Raw genomic sequence first — 9,901 nt, 5'->3', positions numbered from 1 at the left:
TGAGTCACCTATGTGAGCGTGGTCCCATGTTCAGCCTACAGTCCTAACCTGAAGCTAGTTATGCATTACATTACATTCTAGTGTTCTCCACATAGAAGAAATACATATTTCTGTCTCTCTTTCTGTCTCTCTCTCTCTCTCTCTCTCTCTCTCTCTCTCTCTCTCTCTCTCTCTCACTCACTCTCTCTCTCTCTCTGTATATCAGATGTAATGTCGGGTAAAATATACAGTGGATATAAAAAGTCTACACACCCCTGTTAAAATGTCAGGTTTCTGTGATGTAAAAAAATGAGACAAAGATAAATCATTTCAGAACTTTTTCCACCTTTAATGTGACCTATAAACTGTACAACTCAATTGAAAAACAAACTGAAATCTTTTAGGTGGAGGGAAGTAAAAATAAAAAAATAAAATAATATGGTTGCATAAGTGTGCACACCCATAAACTAAGACTTTGTTGAAGCATCTTTTGATTTTATTACAGCACTCAGTCTTTTTGGGTATGAGTTTTTCAGCATGGCACATCTTGACTTGGCAAGATTTGCCCACTCTTCTTTGCAAAAACACTCCAAATCTGTCAGATTGCGAGGACATCTCCTGTGCACAGCCCTCTTCAGATCACCCCACAGATTTTCGATCGGATTCAGGTCTGGGCTCTGGCTGGGCCATTCCAAAACTTTAATCTTCTTCTGGTGAAGTTATTCCTTTGTTGATTTGGATGTATGCTTTGGGTCATAATGAAAGATGAAGTTCCTCTTCATGTTCAGCTTTCTAGCAGAAGCCTTAAGGTTTTGTACCAATATTGACTGGTATTTGGAACTGTTCATAATTCCCTCTAGCTTGACTAAGGCCCCAGTCCCAGCTGACAAAAAACAGCCCCAAAGCATGATGCTCCCACCACCATGCTTTACTGTGGGTGTGGTGTTCTTTTGGTGATGTGCAGTGTTGTTTTTGCGCCAAACATATCTTTTGGTATGGCCAAAAAGTTCAACCTTGGTTTCATCAGACCATAACACCTTTTCACACATGCTTCTGTTTTTGCAAAATTTAGCCAGGCTTGGATGTTTTTCTTGGCAAGAAAAGGCTTCCGTCTTGCCACTCTACCCCATAGCCCAGAGACATATGAAGAATACGGGATATTGTTGTCACATGTACCACACAGCCAGTACATGCCAGATATTCCTGCAGCTCCTTTAATATTGCTGTAGACCTCTTGGCAGCCTCCCAGACCAGTTTTCTTCTCATCAATTTTGGAGGGACGTCCAGTTATTGGTAATATCACTGTTGCGCCATATTTTCTCCACTTGATGATGACTGTCTTCACTGTGTTCCATGGTATATCTAATGCCTTGGAAATTCTTTTGTACCCTTCTCCTGACTGATACCTTTTAACAATGAGATCCCTCTGATGCTTTGGGAGATCTTTGCGGACCATGGATTTTGCTGTAGTTTTCAACTTGTAAGGAAAGACCTACTAGAACAGCTGAACTTTATTTGGGGTTAATCAGAGGCATTTTAAATGATGACAGGTGTGTACTGACTACTATTTAACATGATTTTAAATGTGATTGCTTAATTCTGAACACAGCTACATCTTCAGTTATAAGAGGGTGTGCACACTTATGCAACCACATTATTTTAGTTTTTTTTTGTTTACTTACCTACTCCTAAAATATTTCAGTTTGTTTTTCAATTGAGTTGTACAGTTTATAGGTCACATTAAAAGTGTAAAAGGTTCTGAAATGATTTATCTTTGTCTCATTTATTTACATCACAGAAACCTGACATTTTAACAGGGGTGTGTAGACTTTTTATATCCACTGTATATCTATATAAATATAAAAATTAAAATATATATATCTGATGGTTTTTTTTAAAAATATATATCTATATGAATATAAAATAAATATATATATATATATATATATATATATATATATACTGTAGAAAAACGAATCCTCCCTCCTGGGTCAGCCACCTGGGTGCAGCATTGAGATTAATAGAAGCAGAGATGATGCACTTTCAGGCTTTTCACAAATAAGTGTCAAATGTATTAGATGACGTTTCAGATCTACATTGATGAAAGGTCTTATGTAGATCTGAAACGTCATCTAATAAATTTGACACTTATTTGTGAAAAGCCTGAACGTGCATCATCTTTGCTTCTATATATATATATATGGGTATGGGTAGTAGATAGCGCACCCCCACTCGCAAAATTCTTAAAGACCAGGGTGCATAGACAGGCAAAATACAAACATTCAATATATGCACTCTCTGGATTTATAACACAGCAAATCACAATAATAAATCCTATAACATTAAAGGGGCATATTCATATATATCTGTAAATGTGGTATACATGATACATTGCACTGCATGTGAAGTGGGATGCTATATTGGAGAAACAAGCCAAAAACTGCACCTTCGGATGAACCTACACAGATACTCAATCAAAAACCACTGTGAAACAAAATACTGCACCCCTGTTGGTCACCATTTCACCCAACCTGACCACTCCATCCAAAACCTCAAAATCAAAATTCTCAGAGGCAACTTCAAAAACACCATGGAAAGAAAAACCTTTGAAATGAAAATGATAATGCACTTAAACTTGTTTAATTCTGGACTAAATATGGACTCTGGATTCTTAACACATTAGCAAAAATGTTTGTAATGTACTTTCATTTAGTCAATTACATTGTATATTCCACATTCTTTATACATAGGTACACAGGTAAGCCTATGTCCACACTTTTGTCTTTTTTAACTGTTGTATTCCCCCTGTATATACAATTTCACATCTTTATAGATATTGATTCAATGTTGATATATAACTTTATGTCAGTATATGCTCCATGTATAGCTATATATTTCCCCTGTCTGTTCTCCTACACTGGACACTGTCTGCCTGTTACCTAAGCCCCCCTCATGATTTTTACGACACCTCCTCCTCTCCCTGCACTTTCTGTCTTCTTAGCTATTCTGTGTTTTAAGATATAATCTGTAAATTCCATTGAATTGGTCAGTATTGCTTCAGACTTGATAAAGGAAGGAACTCTTCCGAAAGCTTGTCATCTTATAAATGTATAGTTAGTCCAATAAAAAAAGTATCATTGCTCAATGCAATACTCTTGTTATTTTGAGATATATATATATATATATATATATATATATATATATATATATATATATTAGATAGATATATATATATATACATATTTCACAAATGACTCAAGCTCACAACTTTCCTTGGAATTTCTCTAACGTGGTGTCACCACCTTTGAGAATTTTTCAGCCATGTAATCAGTGACAAAAAATAATTTGTCGCTGACCTTTTTTTTAACCTGAGTTTTCTGTGTTTGCAAAACCTGTTCTTTGCTCTCAATTAGGAGCTTATCATTGGATCCCCGCTGGGAGAACCTTTCACCCATATCATCTATTGCCAGCTTCACTTCCTGACTCTTGGAGGTCCGATTTACTGCCCTTAGCAGTTCACCAAGGATAATAACAGCATTGTCACATACAGGATGTGTGTTTAATGAAAATAGTAATGTACTTATGTTTGTTGCACTATCGATTTATTTTTATTGCATCTTGTCTTTTCTAGTAAGAAAAATGAAGGAAGCAATTACAGAAAGTTTACCTGATGAAGTTGCAATATATATTATCTTCCACTAGATGGCAGAGATGTAATGCACCTGGGATATGGGTGTGGTTTAATTAACCTGTAAGGTATAAATGTTTGCACATTGTGTTTGTATGTTACCTTGACAAAGGCCCAAATTAGGACCGAAACGTTGGATAATAAATGTTTCTGAAAAGAAAGGAAGTTGTGAGCTTGAGTCATTTGTGAAATATTGAAAATTTCTGACTAGCTCTGAAGAATCTTTGAAAGTGTGCAAACCATATCTGGATATATATATATATATATATATATATATATATATATATATATATATATATATATATATTTCCACTGTGTATCTGCACTCGCAATTCAAAGATAGTCAATAAGTATCAACAAGTAGGGACTGCACTCACTGGATTCAGTTCAAATAATACCTTATTTATTCATTGAATAAATAAGGTATTATTTGAACTGAATCCAGTGAGTGCAGTCCCTACTTGTTGATATAATATATATATATATATATATATATATATATATATATATATATATACACACACGCATACACATACACATATATAGACATGTATATGTATGTATATATACATAATAGACCTTTCCATTCAAATACCTTGATGTATACCATATATATTTTAACCCTTATAACTTTTTCTTTTTTATATCTATATGAATCATTTTTATTAGATATTGTATTTATGAGTGTAACACTTTATTTTAATGTATTTATGATGTGTTTGGTGCAACTTTTTATTTAGCTCTAACTCTTTACGGGAGGACTAAAGTCGGGCTAACCTGACAAGCACAAATTTAGTTTGCGCTTGTACAGTCACTTTTACTTTAAATTTGTAATATGAACGCAAGTTGTGGGCGCAATATTTCAATCTAGCCCTATGTGTTAAGGAATCCAGTTTATCTCAGGAACTCAACCAATGAAAGAAAGGTGCGTCTGTTGCTCCTCAGAGGTGTGTGCAGTATTTATCCAAAATAAATTGTATTTTTACCTGTTTACATTTATATCTGAATATATGCAAAAAAAATCTCAAAAAACAACAGCAAACTAACAAATATTTGATTTATTTTATTCTGATATTTTTTTCCCCCATGCAATTGCTCAGTTTCCATTTGTATCCTAGATTTAGCGATAACAATACTGCACAAGCAGTTAGGAAATACTTATTACATTGCAATACATGTGACTAATTTGTTTTTATGTGTGTGGCTGTGTCTGATTCCAAAATATATAAATCTAAAAATATATAACATTAAAATGAAAAAGTTGTCTATGAAGAAATGAGGCTATGGGGCCCATTTACAGTATCAAGCTCCGAACGGAGCTTGTGGGCCCGTGTTTCTGGCGAGTCTTCAGACTCGCCAGAAAAAGCAGTTATGAAGCAGCGGTCTAAAGAGTACGATCAGGTTGATTGACACCTCCCTGCTGGCGGCCCATTGGCCGCGAGTCTGCAGGGGGCGATGTTGCACCAGCAGCTTTTGTGAGCTGCTGGTGCAATGCTGAATACGGAGAGCGTATTGCTCTCCGCATTCAACGAGGTCTTGCGGACCTGATCTGCACTGTCGGATCAGGTCCACAAGACCTTTGATACATAGGCCTCATTGTGTAAAAACTGCTTATTTTGCACATAATCCTTGGAATAATGCAAATATGAAATGGGAAATATCTAGTCTGCAAGATATCTATTGATACAGTGCCGGGATTAAAATTGGTTTCAATGGTAAGCTTTAAAACTTATTTGGAAAACAATGTTGGGCATACTAATTAGCAAATTAACATAAATAATCATGTAGCATAATTTAGAAAGTAAAATTGCTCCTTTAGGGTTGATTTTTTATGAAGATTTATTTCATATTTGATTTCTTGACACTTAGAAGAGGTGTCATTATAACAAAGCCTTTCATTTCTATATTTATTTTTATTACAATGTTCTAACCTTAAAAATAGTGTCCACCCTAGTAAATTAGAGTTAGAGAAAGAAGTATGCACTATATTTAATCATGCTGTGCATGAAACAAAGCTTTTATGGCACTTTAAGGACTAAACCATTTTGTATGGCAAGGGTAATAAATAAACGTGCACAGGCTGTGGCGCCACGCTTATTCCAACCCTTCATTACACTATTTCCCATCCGATAGGATAAGAAAATTCGGGACGCTACAGCAAAATCAGATTCTTTTAGAATTTTAGCGAAACATTTTAGTGTTAATTTATAGGAGTTTAAAATCATTCAATAGCATTTAATAGTTTTGTTTAAAGCCCTCTAGAGATGCTTATTATTTGTAGATTTGAGAATGGCCCAACATTGCAAACTAACTAAATAATTACTGCAACAATGCAGCATCATTATTATTATACAACTTGCAGTGGCGTCACTAGGGTTGGTGTCACTCGGTGCGGTAAGTTAGTGTCACCCCCCCACCCCCCAGAAAGTAGACACACACAAACACAGGCACACACACATACAAACACTCAGACACACTTAAAAACACACTCAGATGCACTCACAAACACTCGGAAACACTCAGACACACACACAAAAACACTCTGACACACACACAGAAACACTCTGACACACACACAGAAACACTCTGACACACACACAAAAACACTCTGACACACACACAAAAACACTCTGACACACACACAAAAACACTCTGACACACACACAGAAACACTCAGGCACACATACAGAAACACTCAGGCACACACACAGAAACACTCAGACACACACACACAAAAACACTCTGACACACACACAAAAACACTCTGACACACACACAAAAACACTCTGACACACACACAAAAACACTCTGACACACACACAAAAACACTCTGACACACACACAGAAACACTCAGGCACACATACAGAAACACTCAGGCACACACACAGAAACACTCAGACACACACACACAAAAACACTCTGACACACACACAAAAACACTCTGACACACACACAAAAACACTCTGACACACACACAGAAACACTCTGACACACACACAGAAACACTCTGACACACACACAGAAACACTCTGACACACACAGAAACACTCAGGCACACATACAGAAACACTCAGGCACACACACAGAAACACTCAGACACACACACACACAAAAACACTCTGACACACACACACACACATACAAAATATGTAAACTGCACTGCATTAATTATAAAGCTCATGCCTAGAGCTGCTCCCTGGCTCAGCACAACATCAAATGAAAGATAAACAGAGCACTCTAAAAATAAATCACTAAAGAAAAGGTTTAGGTGTGCAAACTATGAAAATTCTGCTCTCTGATTCTGTTCCAAGTCTGTCAGTGCACAGCCCCGGGCCGCGTGCCTACCGCTTCTTATAGCCAATCACCTCTGCACTCTGCCCACCCGCAGACCCCCGCCCGCCCTCCCCTCCTACCTCTTCAGTGTGCACTTAGTGTACCGTAACCGTACCGGTCTGGTGGGCATCATACATGGCTCCTTCACTTTAGAGACAGTTTCAGACAGTCATGCAATCAGGTGCCAGGCATCCCCCTCACAATTTACCTGGTTCCTGTTTAGAGAGACAGCACAACAGTGAGTGACTCCACAGCTCCACCGGTCACTGAGCAGTGAGCACAGATAGGGAGGCAGGTTTAGGCTAGCAGCGCAACTTCGAAAGCCCCACGGCACGCCCAAAACATTTACAGTGAAATTGGGCAGGGGAGGAGTAAAGTACAGACAAGCAAAAGCAGCCGGGAAAACTATTTGTGGAAATTGCAGCGCTGGCTCAAGGGGCAAAAAAATTAAGTGTCTACAACTTCCCCAGTCCCACTAATGTTCACAAATGCTGGCCCCTCTAATAAAAACATCTATGCATCTCTACATTGTATTTCTTTGAATTTCAATAAAATAAAAAAAAAAAAAAAAAAATTCTGGTGGTGTCACCCCCTGGATGGTGTTACTCGGGTGCGGCCCGCACCCCCTAGTGACGCCACCAAATGTGCCATGAATCCCAGTAAACTATATCTACAAAATATGGATGGATGTGCAAACATAATCAAACGTAATCAAAATAACAATTATATTTAGATTATACAGTGTTAGCGTGTCTCCCCAACACGCTATAGGTAAGTGTAGTGCACTGTGGATCCGTGCTAATTCCGACCCCTCTTTACAGAGCCCTTTCGAACTGAAACACGGCATGAGAACCTAGCGCAGTGAAGGGGGTAAGTCACACAGTGATGGGCAGCAAATGTTATATATGTTTATGTGTTTATATGTGTATATACACATAACACATAAATATATCCTATATAATAAAAGGCCAAGTGTGTTTGTCCGAAGCTGTCATGCGCAGTAGAGACAGCATGAGGACAAACACACCTGGCCTTTGAGTCCCTAGCTGATCTGTGGCAGAAGCGGGCGTGGCCGACATGAGCGGGGGCGTGGCTGACTTGAAGGGGGCGTGGTCGGGTGTGAATGACCATGAAGGGGCATGGCCGGACGTGAAGGGGGCATTGCCAGGTGCGGTTGCGCGATAGAGGGGAGAGAGATAGAGGAGGGGGGGGAGAGAGGGGGAGAGAGAGGGGGGAGAGAGGGGAGAGAGAGGAGGGGAGAGAGAGAGAGAGAGAGAGGGGGGGAGAGAGAGAGGGGGCAGAGAGAGAGAGGGGAGAGAGAGAGGGGGGAGAGAGAGAGAGAGGGGGGGGAGAGAGAGGGGGAGAGAGAGAGAGAGAGAGCAAAAGAGAGGGGGGAGAGAGCAAAAGAGAGGGGGGGAGAGAGAGCGCAAAAGAGAGGGGGGGAGAGAGAGCGCAAAAGAGAGGGGGGGAGAGAGAGCGCAAAAGAGAGGGGGGAGAGAGAGCGCAAAAGAGAGGGGAGAGAGAGCGCAAAAGAGAGGGGAGAGAGAGCGCAAAAGAGAGGGGAGAGAGAGAGAGCGCAAAAGAGAGGGGGGGAGAGAGGGCGCAAAAGAGAGGGGGAGGGAGCACAAAAGAGAGGGGTGGAGAGAGAGCACAAAAGAGAGGAGGGAGAGAGAGCGCAAAAGAGAGGGGGGAGAGAGAGCGCAAAAGATAGGGGGGGAGAGAGAGAGCGCAAAAGAGAGGGGGGAGAGAGAGAGCGCAAAAGAGAGGGGGGGAGAGAGAGAGCGCAAAAGAGAGGGGGAGAGAGTGCAAAAGAGAGGGTGGAGAGAGAGCTCAAAAGAGAGGGGGGAGAGAAAACAGAAGAGGGTGAATAGAGAGAGCAGAAGAGGGGGGATAGAGAGAGGGAGAGAGAGACAGCAAAAGAGAGAGGGGGAGAGAGACAGCAAAAGAGAGGTGGGAGAGAGAGTGCAAAAGAGAGGGGGGAGAGAGAGCAAAAGAGAGGGGGGAGAGAGGACGCAAAAGAGAGGGGGGAAGAGAGAGTGCAAAAGAGGGGGGAGAGAGAGAGCGCAAAAGAGAGGGGGGAGAGAGAGCGCAAAAGAGAGGGGAGAGAGAGGGCGCAAAAGAGAGGGGAGAGAGAGGGCGCAAAAGAGAGGGGGGAGAGAGAGTGCAAAAGAGAGGGGAGAGAGGGCGCAAAAGAGAGGGGAGAGAGAGAGCGCAAAAGAGAGGGGGAGAGAGAGCGCAAAAGAGGGGGGAGAGAGAGGGCGCAAAAGAGAGGGGGGAAGAGAGAGCGCAAAAGAGGGGGGAGAGAGAGAGTACAAAAGAGAGGGGGGAAGAGCGCAAAAGAGAGGGGGGAGAGAGAGCGCAAAAGAGAGGGGGGAGGGAGCGCAAAAGAGAGGGGTGGAGAGAGAGCGTAAAAGAGAGGTGGGAGAGAGAGCGCAAAAGAGAGGGGGAGAGAGAGCGCAAAAGAGAGGGGGGAGAGAGAGAGTGCAAAAGAGAGGGGGAGAGAGAGCGCAAAAGAGAGGGGGGATAGAGAGATCAAAAGAGAGGGGGAGAGAGAACAGAAGAGGGTGAATAGAGAGAGCAGAAGAGGGGGGATAGAGAGAGGGAGAGAGAGACAGCAAAAGAGAGAGGGGGAGAGAGACAGCAAAGGACAGCAAAAGAGAGAGGGGGAGAAAGACAGCAAAAGAGAGGGGGAGAGAGACAGCAAAATAGAGGGGGGGAGAGAGACAGCAAAATAGAGGGGGGGAGAGAGACAGCAAAAGAGAGAAGGGGAGAGAGACAGCAAAAGAGAGGGGGGGAGAGAGACAGCAAAAGAGAGGAGGAGAGAGACAGCAAAAGAGAGGGGGAGAGAGAACAGAAGAGGGTGAATAGAGAGAGCAGAAGAGGGGGGATAGAGAGAGGGA

Source organism: Bombina bombina, chromosome 11, assembly GCF_027579735.1.
Source record: "Bombina bombina isolate aBomBom1 chromosome 11, aBomBom1.pri, whole genome shotgun sequence".
Lineage (NCBI taxonomy): Eukaryota > Metazoa > Chordata > Amphibia > Anura > Bombinatoridae > Bombina > Bombina bombina.
Note: the sequence above shows the minus strand (reverse complement) of the source record.